The sequence below is a fragment of the Saimiri boliviensis genome, chromosome 4 (genome assembly GCF_048565385.1).
Source record: "Saimiri boliviensis isolate mSaiBol1 chromosome 4, mSaiBol1.pri, whole genome shotgun sequence".
Lineage (NCBI taxonomy): Eukaryota > Metazoa > Chordata > Mammalia > Primates > Cebidae > Saimiri > Saimiri boliviensis.
In genome coordinates this window covers 37,753,997-37,773,127 of record NC_133452.1, presented here as the reverse complement: position 1 = coordinate 37,773,127, position 19,131 = coordinate 37,753,997, and the positions used below count along the sequence as shown (strand labels likewise).

General features: G+C 36.6%; 1 long non-coding RNA gene across 1 annotated transcript in view; it reads left to right on the top strand.

Annotated features, from left to right (window-relative positions):
- LOC141584263 (uncharacterized) overlaps nt 1-19,131 on the top strand; it is a 161,486-nt gene that overhangs the window by 1,174 nt on the left and 141,181 nt on the right. Inside the window, exon 2 of the long non-coding RNA XR_012517184.1 lies at nt 7,916-7,999. This is a non-coding gene — a long non-coding RNA (uncharacterized LOC141584263). The remainder of the gene's footprint in view (nt 1-7,915; nt 8,000-19,131) is intronic.

The window sequence follows — 19,131 nt, the reverse complement described above, 5'->3', positions numbered from 1 at the left end:
GTTTATTGGACATAAATATAGCAAAAATAAGTACTTTCAATTTCAGCTTCCTTTTTTCTAAAAACAAAAGGTAAGGCATCTGTTGTCCTGTAAGATGAATAAACTTTAAATGGCATTTGCTAATTACCCTATCTTCTAAATATAGTCTCTAGAGTTTATTTTGTGTGGTTCATCTTTAGGAAGCTGCAGTGTAGTGAAAAAGAATGATTATACCGAAAATGCAATTTTACTCTTATCTATAGGAAAAGTCCCTTGAAACAACGGAAACCATTTCCTGTCTTAAAATAGGTTTTTTCTTTCTTTCTTTCTTTCTTTCTTTCTTTCTTTCTTTCTTTCTTTCTTTCTTTCTTTTAAAAGACTTTTAGGACAGTATAATAGAAATTAAAGCATAATTATTTTACATTTATTTCTCCAGTAATAATAAATCACACCAATATTTGGTGATTAATAATAACAATTGACATAATTCTCTAAAATCCTTATGAATTTTATTTGATAAAAGTAGAGATGTATTATTTTTCCTCTTTAACACTTGGAATATAACATTTAAAGACTTTTAAATATAACATTTAAAAACATCAGAGTCCCACAGATAGTTAGTGGAAGAACTGGTGCTAAGTATCATGATTCTTGACTTCAGCTCTGTCTCTGTTGCATTTCTTTTTCTTTTCTTTTCTCATTACATCATCTTGGCTTTTTTACAGTGGGGAAATAGTCTCTGAATATGATAAAAATCAATGGAAAAGAATAAATTAAATTCCAATTGTAAGTTGTTTTTAGTAATTTTCAGCATCTTGGTTGGTTTCATTCTCGATACTAATTGCGTACTGTAGTAATTGTAGATGTGCAACTCTGAGCACAGTAGTTCCAAGCCTGGGCTCTGGAGTCAGAGCTCCTGGTGAGGGTGGTTCTGCCCCTCACTGTAGTGACAGCTTTTGTCTCAGTTGTCTCTCTGGGATATGGGGAATGTAGAAGAACCTACTTTTGGGGGTTGTCTTGAGAATTCAGTGAAATGTAGTTTTAAGTGTTAGAATATTGTTGATATATATAGTAAGTGCTCCCCCAGATGTTAGATATTATTATATTTAATTTAATAGTTAATATTATCAAGGGAGATTCAATATTTACTATACCAACATCTCAGTGTTGTAATGATCTATCTTGTAAATGTTATTAGCTCATGGTACGAGCCATTAAATGAGAAGCAGAAGAATAATATTTTCACTTAGTAGAAACCTCATAAGCCAGGTTAATTAGCAGCTTAGTAACTAAGTTAAACGATCTTGCTTTGAAACATAAGCTTTATGCTCAAACATGTTTATTAAATAGACTAAGAAGTCTTTTTAGATGTGGCATTAGTTCTTAGAAAATAATCGTTGTGATAAGTTCTGGGTAAATGAATTTAAGACATGGATTAAATATTCACTAAGTATATGAATTAAAAAGTTATAAGGGTCTTAGGGAATCTGCAAAAACTAAGCACCATTACAGTAGTTTCATTTTTGGTACTGGTTATAAAAGCTGATAGCTTCTTTTTTTCTTATCTAGTTAAACGTATACATAGAGACTTGTAGAGTTGGAAAAAGATATTTGGGATCATGTAGTCTTATGCTTTCCAAGTTTCTAACCACATCACTTATTGCACAGATACAATCCTGTACAGAAACCCACATGAGCTGTGGTTGTTGCAAGGGAAGGGACTAGAGCTGGGCTCACCATTTCTGCAGGACTCAGACCTTTGCAGAGTCAAAGGCGCACATCTTTCCTTTTACTAGTGAGGAAGCAGACTCCATAGGCAATGGGTACTTTGCTCAAAGACACACAGACAGACAGTGGAAGAGCAAGTTATTGAACAAATATACTCTGCTATATCTGCTCTATTGATTGCATCCTATGCCCTTCCTAGTAAAGAATCTAGCATTTAGAGCCCTTAACAGTCCAAATTTTTTTGCTCTTCTCCACTTCCACTAGAAAGAGGTATTTAACTTGATAATTTGTATCAAGGGTATCTGATTCTCTTTTGATGCCTGTATCATAATACATATATTTGTCCTTGCTTCTGCATGAAAGCTCAACTCTGTCTCTAAGCATTCTATGTAATGAAGTTCATGTTGAAGACTTCAGTTTCCACAATGGGGTCACTTGGACAAAGTCCTCTGCAGTAAACAATTATAAAAGCAGTACAGAACACGTAAGACAATAAATTGGAGGCATTGGAGAACAACCAACGAAATTAGGGCATAATCATGATCTTGAGAGAAGAGAAGCACAAAACCTGAGTCACATTTTCCCTGGCTGCTTCTGTGAGGGCATTTTCTAAATCACAGCACAGGTGAATGAGGTATGGGAAGAAAATAGTATTCTGTTATTAGACTAAAGAGGAAGAAGTGAGAATTCTGGGCAATAAAAGTGGCTAGGACTAGAAGGGCAAAATTCTGGAGATGTGGAAACCACGGAAAGTAGCTCAAATAGCTGCATAGAAATGAGCAAGACCCCCCCAAAAAAACCCAGGATAAAAGAACATTTGGACAGCCAAATAGCTTATCTGAGATATTTTGCGGCCTCATGGTGCTGGGGAGACACAGGAATTCAAGTGCCGCCAATGTTGGGGGTGGGGGCACTGATAAACAACCTTAGGCTTTCAGTGGAGGCCCTGTCTGCCAAGCCCTAGGAGTGGGAACCGTACTCTAGTAGGAAAGCTGAAATAGACAAGCCCTAACAGAGCTTTAAATCAGGCTTAGACAGGATCAAGATGATCCACCAGTAATTGTTTTCTGACTTCCAGAGGAAAATTTAATCCTCTTTGAAGGAAGATATTATTCAGAGTCTCACAATTTTTCCATCCGTAATATTCAGTGTTCAATAAAAAATTGCAAGAAGTGCTATAAAACAGGAAGAAATGACTGAAACCTAAGAAAGAGAGAGTAAAAAAGATGGTAAACCCACAGAAGATTTAGATATTGTAATTGTTAGATAGGGCCTTAAAAAAACTATGTTTAATGTAATCAAGAAAATAGAAAAAATGATATGAAAAGATGGAGAACTTCTACAGAGAATTGGAATCTATATAAAATAATCAAGTGGATATCCTTGAATTGAAAAATACATTATTTAGGCTGGGTGTGGTGGCTCACGCCTGTAATCCCAGCACTTTGGGATGATGAGGCAGGTGGATCACCTGAGGTCAAGAGTTCAAGACCAGCCTGGCCAATATGGTGAAACCCTGTCTCTACTAATACAAAAATTAGCTGGACATGGTAGCACATGCCTGTAATCCCAGGTATTTTGGAGGCTAAGGGAGGAGAATTGCTTGAACCTGTGAGGCAAATGTTGTGGTGAGTCAAGATCGTGCCATTGTACTCCAATGGGTGACAGAGTGACACTCCATCTCTAAAAAAAGAAAATAAAAATACATTATTTAATGTTAAGCATTTTGGATGTAAAAATAGAATAGAGCATAAAAGACATGTGGTATACAAAATAACTTCCGGACTCACTCTTCTTTGGAAAGAGATTTCATTTTTAGCTCTAAGTATCACTTTCTTTCTAGACCATTTGGTGCTATTAGAAACATACTTAGATAACTTTAATTCCAGTGCTGATTCAAAGCCTTTGAGTTTTCAAGGCAACTTAGAGAACTGAGAGAGATTATTTTTAAACTTTAAATTTAATGGAAAAATGTGTTTCCTCTAAATACTACCTTTGCAAAAATTGGACAACTTCTGAAAAGAGAATTGAGTATAAGATTCTGGGGAGTAGACATAATCTGGATCAAGCTTTCTTCCTAAAGGAAACAGTACAGTATCAAAGAAATATATTAGTTTTCCCATGTTATTAGTTCATTTTACATTCTTATTCTGGTTTTCATTTTCATTTTAAAAGTATTTGGATCAGTGACTGATCCCGACCCCCTACACTTTCTCCTGTCTTTGCTGCTTTCCATCTGTTGGTGTTTGCGCCTCTTGTCATTTTGCTACATTAAAAGTCTGTAGGGTTTTCCATTGATGGAAAGTTAGGCAAAAAATGAGAAATTTTGATCCCAGTCTTCGTAATTTGCAGCATGAGAACTGCTTCACCAGCTGCAATGCACCTTTTATAGGTCTTAAACTATTTTTCTTGAGACTTTTGTGTGTTATAGACCCATCTTGACACTGCTGGGGAAAAATGATATATTCTGATAATAGCCTTACTGGTTCCTTAAGAAATAGATGAAAATATGGCATAATGTATATTTGTGATGACTGTAATGAAAGATTGATAGTATGTTTTATTTCTTTTCTATTCACTGAATCCCAGCTAACAATTAACCAAAAGCCAATGTTTGGTATCATAAAACATTGGCTATTTTACATATCTAGAAATGGCTTCTGACCTAGAAATAACATTATATTCCCTCCATCCTTCTACTTTTTTTAATATTACAGTCTCCTCCTAAATCCTTGATGGTAAAGATATATCCCCTGGACATTACTAACACATGAATCTAATTGCAAGTAACTGATTACCCTGCAACTCTGCCTGATGTGCTATAATAACCCAGTTTCTGAGGGCATGAAAAGATTAGGTTTGGCATCCCTGAGGCACAAGCAAGCTGCAGGAGATACTAATTAGAGTATTAAAGCACCCTAGAGATCTTTTCTTGATTATAAAATGCTTCCATAAATGTTATGTCATTTGACTGTCTCAAAAATTGTGCAAGGTAGGAAGAGTGAATATTATCCTCCCCATTTTACAATGAGGAGACTGACGTAGAGGAAGAAATTAATTATCCAAGTAACAACTAGTAAGCATTAAAGCTAGGACTCATGCCGTGTTAACATGTCAGTGTTAACATGTTTACTTGGGTAGCCTGATAGGGAGATGCAGGAAGCATCATTATGGAAATGCTTTCATAGTCTACACTAACCCTATGCCTACCTCAAACACATAATAGTTAGGGACTATATTTTGGAATACTATTTTAATGCTAGTGTAAAAGAGATGTTCTGCATTGCAAAAGTATTTTATAATGGGAACCTGTAAATTCTTCTGGAAAATGGTAAAAGACAAAAGTTCCAGATATTTGTGCTGACCTTAAAAAAGAGGAAGTGAATACCTATGGAAAGCTTGAGAAACTCAGGAAAATATTTTTGGAATGTGCAATAGTGGTTTGTCCAGATAAGGACTTTGGAGATCCAGAGCCATTTATACTGTCTAGCAGCATGATGCCAAGCACAATATAAGCATGTTTGGTGTGAATGCTCAGTGTCAAGGTCATGCTGGTAGACAATTCTCCATGGGCTTCTCACATTTCTGCATGTCTTATGAGCAGAGGAACTAACTGACATTTTTTTCATTCTATCATTTCAAAAATGTTTCTACAGTGAACAGCTTTGGAAGACTGAGATCGTGCCTCCCTCCAGAGCAAAGGGCAGGCATGCTTACTGTTCACCGTAAAAAAACTCAGGTTCTGTAAGTTTGGAATCTTTTTCCTATAATGCTTACGATGTGTGCAGGTGGTCCTTTAGGAACTGGTGCAAGAAACTGCTGAAATGCTGATTACTGCCATTACTAAGAGTAATAAAGTCAATGGTCTTTCAACCAGAAATGTCACCTCTTTTTCCAGCATCCATGAAAACATGCTAATTACTAACTGGCAAGTAGCCTTTGCAGGCAGTTCCTGACAGATCGCAGGGCATCTCTCTGCCCCATCTGTAGCTTAATGTAAACAAAACCCATAAAACATTTAGAGTCCATGCATATGCAGTTTCCTGAGTCTTTTGCATTTTAGACATTTTGCAATGAACCCTTGTCTGTGGAAACTAGATAAGTAATTGGTGAAAAACAGTCTGCAAGTAATGATACTGCAAACAATTTGGGAGCCTTCAGATAATTTTGTTATGGATCCTCCATTGCTGACTTCGGTTCCTTTAATATCAGCCATGAGCAACTTGGGATATAAGTATTTAGTAGGAGGAGCTGCTTTTACTTTTTCATTTTATTACTCAGCACATTTGGAAATTATTCTAACTGTTCCTCCATAGGCTGAATTTTTATTCCTAACCCAGTGCTAAACTTCCATTGCTGGATAGACTTCTAGTCATGTTTGGATGATGATTCTTGTCATTGTAAACATGTCGTCTCTTAATGTTTTATTATAATGAAACATTAGCACAACAAATCATCTCTGATGAGATTTATGCTCATTGAAGAGTGGGAATTTTTCTTTTGCATTATAGATTAAGTAGGGCCCAATTATGGGTAAGAAAGTTCTTCAATCTTAGGATGTCTTCTTGTTGAAGGTTAAGGTAATTTTCTAAGACTTCACATAGCCCAGTGACTCTGATGTTCATTTCTGTACCTGATCCTGTAAGACTTTTTATTTAGGTTTACTCTTCTCAAGTTTTGTACCTTAGTTTTGTCTTGTGCTCATGTGCTTCACTTATTCTTCTGCCCCCTTCCTTCTGAGCCCCCTGTAAGTCACCCATTCGAATAGGGAAGCTGGCCAACCTTGATACCTTGCAGAAACCCAAAAGATATTTTTAGAAAGATTGAATGAAGGTTCCAGGTATTTTGGGGGACCTTTCAGCAGAGCTCTTCAATCTAACTAGGATCTTGAATGCCCAATAAGAATACATGGGAACAGAAATAATAGTGCTACAAGTATTACAATGATATTAATCATAATACCAACATTGGCTGGGTACTTGCTATATGCCAGATACTGTGCCAAGCGCTTTGCATGTACTGCCTCATATAATACTTGCAAAATTACTGTGTGATTATCAACATTGGATAAGAGGACACAGCAAAATTACTGTGTGGTTATCAATATTATCGGATAAATAAAGGGACACAGAGAGGTTATCTAATTTTCTCAAAGTCACTCAGTGACAGAACTGAGATCCCACCACCTTCTAAGAGCTAGAAGAATCTGCTGAACTTATTACATGATTAACAAAGAACAGGGAAGTTTTTATTTTGGGTAAAGCTGAATTAAATCAACCATAAAAATGTCTTCTTTATTTTATGTGATAGGTAGATCATCAGCTAATACACTTAAAAGCTTAGAACCAGAGCCATCCTGAACGAACTTAACTTCTACTGAAAGCAAGCCATCAATATTTTGGTTCAACTCCTCATTCACAGATCTCCCTCTCAGAGAAATTGGATGATTGATGAATTACTTCTTTCATATATTTTACAAATATTTATCAAAACCTGATGGTGAATAGCACTGTCTCTAAAAATTCCTTCCCTTTAGGGGAAGGAGAGCATTCATTGTGGCCCTGCCTGAGGCCAGATGTTTACCCCAGGGATTGGGAAAAGACAGAAGAACTAGGAAGGGTGCAAGGTACAGGCTGAGGAACCTTTCACGATGTAAGTTCCATCTGTGTCTGTATCTTTCTCTGCTACCTTTGTGCTGAGTATGCTGCCTGACACAACGGTAGTGTCCTCATAAAAAGAATCAAATTAAATGAAAGCAACAGCTCTCTTGAATGTTCTTATTTTTCCTTAATCATTATGAAATTTTACTTATTAAGCTGTTGACTGGAATAATTGGATATATTGGCTTATTATAAACTTCCCTGTATTAGGTTAAACATGATTAAGTTTCAGTTTCTGCTCTTTATTTTTCTTTAACCCAAAATAGCCTCATTATTTCCCAGATCTCATGATCTTTAGTATTGTATTTTGGACTTAGAACAGTGTTTCTCTATTTCACTCCCAAGGTACAGAGAGCAATGTGATAGACAGACTACTTACATGTGACTAAACTATTATGTTGAGCCATGTGAAAGTGATATTTGAAAGTCTTTAACCTTTAGTCAAAAAATTCCTTAGGTTAAACTTAATGAATTGTTGTGGGTGTGTTTGTGTTTTAATAAAACAACTACAATGCCTACAAAAGAATACACTTTTCTCTCTCTTTTAGAGACAGAGTCTTGGTCTGTTGCCCAGCTGGAGTGCAGTGGTGCTATCATGCACAAATCACTGCAGCCTCGACTCCTGAGCACAGGTAAGCCTCTTGCCTCAGCCTCTTGAGTAGCTAGGACTACAGGCATGCACCACCATACCCAGCCTATTTTTTTTTTTTTTTTTTAGAGATAGGGTCTTACTATGTTGCTCAGGCTGGTCTCAGGTTCCTGGCCTCAAGCAAACCTCCCACCTCAGCCTCCCAAAGTGCTGTGTTTACAAGCACAGCACAAGCCACTGTGCCTGGCGGAGTAAGTATTTATTTACAAACATATCCATGATATACTCCAGGATGGAAAATAATGTCTGACCGTAATGAATGATATTTGTGTTTTTCAGTTTTCTTATCAATTTCTTTCCATCTGGATGGTCTGTGTCATAAAACCTTGCTTTCCTAGCTTCACTATAATATGCATATGTGCTGGATAATTTATTTCATATTCTTAGAGGCCTCGTGAGTATTATTAGAATGAGAGGAAACCATGGGTTCTTGTTTCATTGTTTTAAAAAAATTCTGAGTGCCAACAAAAACAATATTTGCTGCATGAGCAAAAACCAAAAGACAGAGCCCTTGTCTCCTTGGAATGTATTTTTTTATGGTTTGTATTGTTTATATCAAACAGCTTTGTAAGTACTGCCATACACCACTTTAACAAGGGAGATACATTCTGAGAAATGAATCATTAGACAATTTTGTCATTGTGAGAACATCATAATGTTTTTACCTAGATGCTATAGCTGACTTACACACCTAACCTAGATGGTCTAGCCTTTTGCTCCTAGGCTGTAAACCTGTACAGCATGTTACTTTACTGAATACTTCAGGCAGTTTTAACACAGTGATGAGTTTCTATGTATCTAAACATCAAAAAGGTACAGTAAAATACAGTATAAAAGCTTCATTATAACCTTAGGAGGCCACTGTCACATATGTGGTCTATCACTGATCAAAACATGCTCATGTGACACATGGCTGTAAGTGTAAAATTATAGTTGTTGATGGGTGCTTTGAAGGAGAATGCATAATAGTCTATTTATGAATGTTAGTGGGAATTGATCAAATATAAGGGGTCAGGGAGGGTCTTTCTGAGGTAGTGAAGGCTGAGCCAAGGTTAAGTGCAGCTATTAACCTCATGAAAGGGGACCAGCAGTAGGGAAATGAAGCAATGCAGTTCAGTGTAGTTCAATGAATGTTTATAGAATGCCTACCATGTGCCAGACATGATGCTTAGATGCTGGGAAATAAAATATGATAAGATATGGTCTTTCCCCCCAGTAAATAGCTCACTATATAAAGGTTTCATTGTCATTTAATTTATAAATTAGGAGAGCCACTCTTTATGTGTTTATTTTGCTTCTGTGTAGTTTGAGTTTTGTTTTCTCAGGATTGCCTCAGTGAAGCAAGTCCTAAATCAAATACAGTCTTTGTCATGGAGTCAAAGTTTCACAAACAAACACGCGAAGTTTGCTCAAGTCCAATAATGCTATTCTAGGCGTTAGCATCAACTGAACGTGGTCCCACAGCATAGCTCATGCCTGTTTCAGTCTGCCAACAGCATGGCTCCAGGAAGGAAGCCTGACTGCCACCAAACAAGAAATGCATTATGACTTTATCTTTTTTCTAAACCATTAACTGAAATTACTAAATTATTAACCCAGCCATAAAAATAGATTATAAACATTCTGTATGTGCATTTGATTCATCTGTTTTCATGTCAAGTGTTATACAGACCTGGGGTACAAACTCCTGGGGACCCATAAGTAACACATGGATGAAGTATAAAGGGTGTAAACCAAGGGAGAGGCAGGAAGTGTGGCAAAATGGAGATTGCCAAAACAGCAAAAGAAAAACAAAGAAACCAAACAATGCACACCCAAAGCCAGATTTTTGCTCCAGCCTATAGTGCAGCTCTCCATTCTCTGCACCCACCAAAAAGCACATTCTAGGACTGTCATCATTATTCCTACCTTTGGTCTAAGCTTATTCCTTATCTTTCTGATTCTGGCATTCTTTGCTGTTCTAGAATTTACTGACTTTTGGCCTGCTTGGCTAGACGCTGTGATCTTGGTGGACAACTTGCCTTGGGCTGGTTCTGAGCTATAAATCCTCTACTCTTCTGCTTTGCCTTGTCTGGACCTCTGCACCACCAAGCCCCAGGCCCCAAAATCCTGCTCTGCCTACCAGGTTGCTCGGCCTGCTCCTTTTGCAAGGACAGACAGACCTCCAGGAAGGGATGGACGAGAAGGCCAGTGACACCTAGATCGATGTCTCTGTCCTGTTGTCTCATTTTATGATTTTCATTACTTTTTAAGTTTTCAGTCTTCTTTGCAGGGACTCATAAATTTCCTTTTTAGGTTAGTATCAATATATTATACTATTAAGGCTCTTGTCCTGGCCTCAAATCCTAAACACTTATTTTCTTTTCCTCATGGGGCTTATTTATTTATTTATTTTGGGAGGTGTACTTTATCTTAGGGACTTATTTATTTGGGGCAAGTAATATTTCCAGGTTACAGAAGAGGGTATCTCCATATTGCAATATTAAGGGACTTGTCCATCCTTATGTATTATGATGCAATCAAGTAAAAAAGAGCAGTAGATCCCAAATTTGGTTTATTATTTGTGTATGCACAATCAATATTGTAGCGATTCTGTAAATACATTAAACAAATGATTGAGCATTAGTGGTTTTAGTTAATGAAGTAAGAAGCTTTAAAGACTCTATTCTAAGAAATTAAGTTAGAGGAAGCATTAAGTGGCCATTTGGAAGATGCAAAATATGCCCCTATATTCACAATCTATAAAACTTTTGAGACTTAACTTTTGACAATTCAATGTTTTGTTGTTTTTAACAATTCCACACTCTTCCCATGAAGTGTTATTATTACTGAGCCTGTTGATGGTGGCTGTGATTTTTGCCTAAAATTTCTACACGAAGGTGATGAATAGCATTGTCAGATTGCCTAGCAAATTGTTTGTGCTATCTCATTTCCACATTATCTGTAAAAAGGAATTTACACGAGTACCATTTTATCCATTAAGTAACTGTTTCTGTTGAATTTGTTTCTGGAAATATGTTTAACAATTTACTCCAGTAATGAGCTAGCCCAAGATATTCGTGTGTTATTTTGGAGCCAGTTGCTAGTGACTCATAGCACATTGGGCGTCCAAGCTATGGTTAACTGGTGGTCAAGTTAGGAAATTTTGTTCCCATTAACTCTCTTTCTTAGCCCAGAACATCTCTCCACTCAACTTTTATTCTTTTGATTCATCACACTCATAGTCTTTGCATGGTGTTTTCAGACCAAAAGTAGAAGCAATGACATGTCATAAGAAGTATTGTTTCTCTTGCATTTTCAGCTTAGCAAAAACAGGAAATACAGGCCATTTTGTGGAAAAGCTCGTTTATAATATTTCCAACCCAAGAGGTTTGGATCAACTTTGGCTGAATGTCTGAACTTTTGGCTTCTTACTTACAGTAAACCTTCTAACTTCAGAATTTTAGCACAATTCTTACTTATAAGAAGATGTCAGCCATATTTACGTTATGCTGACACATGAATCAGTTTACTTTTAAAACATTTTTACTTAATACTAGGATAAACTTTTAGCCAAAAAAAGATGCATAAAATTGTGTGAATCATACAAAAAAATGCCTAATAGTGGAAAGAGCCATGATTTTCATAGATTCAGGACTTTACTTATTTATTAGATATTTAAAATGGGTCTTTTCTTAGTCCATTTTCTGTTGCTTATTACAGAATATCTGAAACTGGGTATTTTAGAAAGAAAAGGAATTTATTTCTTACAGTTGTGGAGGCTGAGAAGTCTAAAGTCAAGGGACTACATCTGGTTAGGTTCTTTTTGCTGCAGAATCCTGAGCTGGTACAGGGTATCACGGCAAAGGGGCTGAGTGTGCTAGCTCAGATTTCTCTTCTTCTTCTAAAGGCACTGGTCCCACTCCCATGATAACTCATTAATCTACTAACCCATTAATCCATTAGTGCATGAATGGATCACTCTATTTATGAGAGCTCTGCCAATCTCTTATTGAAGGGCCCACCTTTAATACTGTCACATTGGGGATTAGGTTTCAAGATGAGTTTCAGAAGGGTCAAACATTCAAACCATAGCAAGTCTATTATCATAAGCCTTTACTCACTAAATGAGTGTTCGATGAAGAGATTTACTATGTAAAATAAATCCAGAAGCAGAAATTCTGGGTTAGGTGAAATAGTCTGATGATGCTTTTGGTAGGGAATATCAGGACCTACCAAAAAATAAATCTAAATTACACTGCGTTCTGAAAATGATTCAGCTGACTTCTAGTAATTCTAGGAGATAGAGGGAATTGAAACTTAGATCTTCATGTAGACTATATGTACTTTTTAGATCCATCAAGGTAAAAATCTAATTGGCTGCGTTAGCCAGAGAAGCCAGATAAGGTAACATTAATTGTATTTGAGGCAAGTAGAATAGCCTTGAGCAATTTGTGTTATTTTCCAACATCGGTGAGGAACTTAATCTTTTTTGTTCTCTTCCATATTTTGTGACTAGGTAGACTGGCCATAGCGAACTGAATGATTACATTATTTCATTTGTTCTCTTCTAATTTAGCTGTCTAAGGTGATCCTACACTCCATTTATGGTTTTCAAACATGATAAATGTGAAATAACTATAATTCCAGATTGAGTTGTTAAGTAAATTGAGTTTACTTGCCTTCAGAAGATATGACTTGTTACACTTATTTTTTTACCCTTAATTTTTGTATTAAAAGCAAGTTATCTGAAAGAAGGAAGATGAAAGAAAGTAATATCAAGGAGTATAAAATATAGGGATAAGGGAAGTATATTCAGAAGAATCAGAGGCCTTATGCTTTAACCCTTATTGGAAAAGGTATTTTACTCAATATTTGATGAAGTTCTGAGATGACTGAATAGTTCTTTTTGTTCCATGTCTTCTTGCTTCCATTTAGCTGGAATGTACTGGGCAAGATTAGAAATGGCTGTTCTTTCAGTTTTTTATGGTTTAGACTAAAAGCAAAGTGCCAGAATTCTTAAAAGTAATCTCTCTTTATGAGATTCCAAGCCCTTGTGCAGACTCAGAAAGTGAAGACAACATCTAGGTTTCTTTTTTAAGAGTTCATCAAACTGTACATAACATGTTAACTTTTAAAATGTTGCTTATAGTTAGTTGACAGTACAGCCTTCCATTCCAAGTCACTTCCACACACAAAAACTTTCTCCAAAGCAAGAAAAACAAAGTAACAGACAGCTAATACCTGTTAAAATGCTGCACAAGCCAAACATTTTTCTATTGTGTCTGAATCACATGATATCCATTTTCCTCCTTAATTCTTGGAATAATATCACTCACAATTTAAGATCTTACATTTCAGATTTTTTAGTTTGAGCTGAATAATACTTGATGAGTTAGAAAGTCCTAACAGTGAATTTATAAAGAAAATGTTGACAGAGCTTGGATTCTCACAGGCTGGTGGGTACCATGATTATAATAATGATTTCCTTTAAAACTCTTCCATTAAATGTTCCAAACAGTGGAATTTGTAGTTTTTCCTTTGGTCCTAAGATCAAAAACATGAACAATTTTACATTTCTAAGGTTGGATAGCATGTATGTTTCCACAATTTCTGTGGGAAAGCAATCCACCCTTTCTCAGTTTTATTGAAAACCACTATCTTGGCTCCAAATATGTGCCATTACAAGCACTTTCATTATGTCTAGTATCTCCTTTTAGGAAGCAGGAGTCTGTCTACTGCTTTTTTTCTCTTACTGGTTTCAAAGACTACACACAGTAAATGAAAAGCAGTTTTAAAAAACTGAAGATAGAAGAACATATCGTTTTTCTTTTTCTTTTCTTCTTTTTGAAACAGCATCTCGCCCTGTTGCCCAGGCTGAGTGCAATGGCTTGATCTCAGGTCACTGCAACCTCCACCTCCTGGGTTCAAGCGATTCTCCCACCTCAGCTTCCTGAGTAGCTGGGATTACAGGCACCTGCCACCAGGTCCAGCTAATTTTTGCATTTTTAGTAGAGACAGGGTTTCACCACACTGGCCAGGCTGGTCTCAAATGCCTGATCTTGTGATCTGCCTGCCTCAGCCTCCCAAAGTGCTGGGATAACAGGTGTGAGCCACTATGCCTGGGGCCAAGAAGAGCATATTGGTTAAAAGAATAATCTTGGACTTTGGGAGGCTGAGGCGGGTGGATCACGAGGTCAGGAGATCGAGATCATCCTGGTCAACACGGTGAAACCCCGTCTCTACTAAAAATACAAAAAATTAGCTGGGCATGGTGGTGCATGCCTGTAATCCCAGCTACTCAGGAGGCTGAGGCAGGAGAATTGCCTGAGCCCAGGAGGCGGAGGTTGCGGTGAGCTGAGATCGCGCCATTGCACTCCAGCCTGGGTAGCAAGAGCGAAACTCCATCTCAAAAAAAAAAAAAATAATAATAATAATCTTGGAGACAGATTGAGTTCAAATTCTTACTCTGTCATTTAGTAGCTGAGTGACTGAGGCAAGTCATGTCACTCAGCCTCCATTCTTTCTCAACTGTAAAATTTGGATACTAATAATATCTGACTTGATGGGCTTTTTGTTGTTGTTGTTGTTGTTTTCTTTTTCCAGTTTTTTAAAATTGCATTTTAGGTTTTGGGGTACATGTGAAGAACATGCAACATTGTTGCATAGTTACACATGTGGCAGTGTGATGTGATGTGATGTGATGTGATGCCTTCCTCCCCATCACCTATATCTGGCATTTCTCCCCATGCTATCTCTCCCCAACTCCCCAGCCCCTGCTGTTCCTCCCCTATTTCCCCTCTACAGACGCCAGTGTGTGATGCTCCCCTCCCTGTGTCCATGTGTTCTCATTGTTCAACACCCACCTATGAGTGAGAAAATGCGGTGTTTGATTTTCTGTTCTTATGTCAGTTTGCTGAGAATGATGGTTTCCAGGTTCATCCATGTCCCTACAAAGGACACGAACTCATCGTTTTTGATGGCTGCATGGTATTCCATGGTGTGTATGTGCCACATTTCCCCTGTCCAGTCTATCATCAATGGGCATTTGGGTTGATTCCAGGTCTCTGCTATTGTAAACAGTGCTGCAGTGAACATTCATGTGCACGTGTCCTTATAGTAGAACAATTTATAATCTTTTGGATATATACCCAATAATGGGGTTGCTGGGTCAAATGGAATTTCTATGTCTAGGTCCTTGAGGAATTGCCACACTGTCTTCCACAATGGTTGAACTAATTTACACTCCCACCAACAGTGTAAAAGTGTTCCTATTTCTCCACATCCTCTCCAGCATCTGTTATCTCCAGATTTTTTAATGATTGCCATTCTAACTGGCGTAAGGTGGTATCTCAATGTAGTCTTGATTTGCATTTCTCTAATGACCAGTGATGATGAGCATTTTTTCGTATGTTTGTTGGCCTCATGTATGTCTTCTTTTGTAAAGTGTCTGTTCATGTCCTTTGCCCACTTTTGGATGGGCTTATTTCTTTTAGTCTTCTAAATCTGTTTTAGTTCTTTGTAGGTTCTGGATATCAGCCCTTTGTCAGATGGGTAGATTGCAAAAAATTTTTCCCATTCTGTTGGTTGCCGATTCACTCTATTGACTGTTTCTTTTGCTGTGCAGAAGCTGTGGAGTTTGATTAGGTCCCATTTATCTATTTTGGCTTTTGTTGCCAATGCTTTTGGTGTTGTGGTCATGAAGTCCTTGCCTACACCTATGTCCTGAATGGTTTTGCCTAGGTTTTCTTCTAGGGTTTTTATGGTGTTAGGTCTTATGTTTAAGTCTTTAATGCATCTGGAGTTAATTTTAGTGTAAGGTGTCAGAAAGGGGTCCAGTTTCTGCTTTCTGCACATGGCTAACCAGTTTTCCCAACACCGTTTATTAAACAGGGACTCCTTCCCCCATTGCTTGTTTTTGTCAGGTTTGTCAAAGATCGAATGATTGTAGATGTGTGGTGTTGCCTCCAAGGCCTCAGTTCTGTTCCATTGGTCTATATCTCTGTTTTGGTACCAGTACCATGATGTTTTGATTACTGCCGCCTTGTAGTGTAGTTTGAAGTCTGGTAGTGTGATGCCTCCTGCTTTTTGTTTGTTTGTTTGTTTGTTTGTTTGTTTTTTTTTTTTTTTTTTTTTTGCTTAGAATTGACTTGACTATGCGATGTCTCATTTGGTTCCATATGAAGTTTAAGGTGGTTTTTTCCAGTTCTGTGAAGAAGGTCATTGGTAGCTTGACGGGGATAGAATTGAATCCATAAATTACTTTGGGCAGTATGGCCATTTTCACGATATTGATTCTTCCTAACCATGAACATGGAATTTTTCTGCATCTGTTTGTGTCCTCTCTTATTTTGTTGAGCAGTGGTTTTTAGTTCTCCTTGAAGAGGTCCTTTACATCCTTTGTTAGTTATATTCCCAGGTATTTTATTTTCTTTGTAGCAATTGTGAATGGCAGTGGTTCTTGATGTGGCTCTCTTTAAGTCTGTTATTGGTGTATAGGAATGCTAGTGATTTTTGCACATTGATTTTGTATCCTGAGACTTTGCTGAAGTTGCTTATCAGTTTCAGGAGATTTGGGGCTGAGATGATGGGTTCTTCTACATATACAATCATGTCATCCGTCTGCAAATAGAGACAATTTGACTTTCTCCTTTCCTGTTTGAATACCCTTTATTTCTTTTCTTGCCTGATTGCTCTGGCTAGAATTTCCAATACTATATTGAATAGGAGTGGTGAGAGAGGGCATCCTTGTCTATTGACAGATTTCAAAGGGAATGCTTCCAGTTTTTGCCTGTTCAGTATGATATTGGCTGTTGGTTTGTTGTAAATAGCTTTTATTATTTTGAGATACATTCTGTCAATACCTAGTTTATGTGGTTTTTGTCTTTGGTTCTGTTTATGTGGTGAATTACATTTATAGTCTTGCGTATGTTGAACTTGATGGGCTTCTTGTAAGGATTAAATAAAGTAACAAATGTAGAGTGACTGAACCAGGGCAAAAAATTTTGAACAATTAGTGCCACCATCTGATGTTTTACTTATTTATTTATTTATTATTTTACAGATGGGGGTGTCTAGATATGTTTCCCAGGCTGGACTCAAGTTCCTGGGCTTAAGGGATCCTCCTGCCTTAGCCTGGGTGTTTTATTGATTTTTATCAGGCAAATTGGAAATATATTTTAGTAGTAATTATTATCTAAGATAATTTAATCTTGCAACAATCATGTTTTAGTGTTTCTATTTTAAAATAAAATTAAAGCTGATTCATTCACTGGACAAATCTATTGAGTGACTATTAAGTGCCAGTTGACTAACACAGCTTCTTCCCCTAAAAACCTCGTGGCTTAGCTACTCTTTTTTGTGCTTTGAGAATCATCCTGATAGAAGAAAAAAAAGGTCATTATAAAGTTTAGCAGAATATTTACAAAATCTTGCTCTGCTTTAGAATATGATTTAATAATGCAAAATACCATTATTTCTACTTGTCATATAGATTATAAAGTTTAAGTTGCAGAAAAATTTTCATTGTAATTTAAATAACCCAGAACTTTAATATAGGTGGATAACATCCTATGTTAATAGCCAACTGTTATATTACTTTAGAAAGTAATTTTTGTTCATAGGTAATCTCTGTTCTCTCCACTGTACCCACCAAAGTAAAGCCTAAAAGGAATTCTTGGCTGCTATTTAAGTATCTACATTTTGAGACTTTTATTTTCTTCTCAAAAAGAAAATAACATTTTTATATAGCAAAGAACAGTGTCTTTTAGGATTTGGTATTATTTAGGTATGTTTTTCTTAAAATAAGACAAATTGAGGCTTTAAAAAGAATGACCTTATTAGTTGGATCCTATCTTAACCACTTTTTATCTGATATTTTACTTATTTATTCAGAGGTTAATTCTGCTATCGACTTGTAATTTAAAAGGAAACAAGCAAAAAAAAAAAAAAAGAAGTGGTACAATATACAATACAACTAGGAGTATAGAATTAAATTCTTAGTAAGATGTGTCTAAGAGTAGAAATTCAAGAGAAAGGAAAAAAGAATACACAAATATGCAAATTACAAGTGTCCGTTGCTGTTATCACCCTGCCTTAAATTTTGCATTTTAATTTACTGGGCAAAATTTAAATGAACAAAATTTGGACCACTCTGATTCTTAGGGAGAATGATTATAATTCTGGGATGTTTTTAATGAACTAATGCAATAATAATTTTTGAAACACCCATTAAATTAGTCATCGCCCTGTATATATCAACTATTTATGTTACAAGATCTCTATTGTGACTTCTCAGCTCTCTGATTTGGCTTGTCAGTTTAACAAAAACTGTTTTTGTGTGTCTTTTACATTCAAGGCATAGTGGGGGTTCTTTCTATTTCACCAAAAATTATGATGTTTACTGTAAGGTTTTTTTGTTTTGTTTTGTTTGGTTGTTTTTTTGTGTTTTGGTTTATTTTTAGAGACATGGTCTTGCTCTGGTCTCCCAAACTGGGAGTGCAGTGACATGAACATAGCTCACTGCAACCTTGAGCTCCTTGGCTCAAGTGACACTCATGCCTCAGCCTCCTAAGTAGCTGGGATTACAGGTGCAAGCCACTGTACTCAGTTCACCGTAGATTTTAAAAAATGTATTTTATCAGATTAAGGAATTTACCTTGTATTCCGATTGAATATTTTTCTACCATGAGAGGATGCAGGGAGACCAGTGAGGAGGCTGAAGCTCTGGTACACAGGAGAGGTGAAGCTGATTTGGGCAAGAGGGGTTTCAGGGAAAATGGAAATCAATTGGAGATATACTATGAAGGTATTAAAAGAACTGGCAGGGCTTGCTGATGGATTACATTTGGGGAATAAAGAAAAGACTAGTTTCTAAGTATCTTTCAAAACTTTCAATTTTGTGTTATTCGTAAACTTTAATGGCAATATCTTAACTGTTTCCAATTCTTTTTAGGTCAACCTTCATACATCAAAAGATTAATATCTACTGGGATAACTTTTTTTCATTTTCTCTTTTTTTATTAAAAAGAAAACAGGAAAGAATTTTTACAAAACAGTAATTCCAGCTTGGTCTTTGCCCTTGAAGATCTTGTATATGTCCTTCAACCTAAGGGAAACACCTGCCTTTCTCAGTTT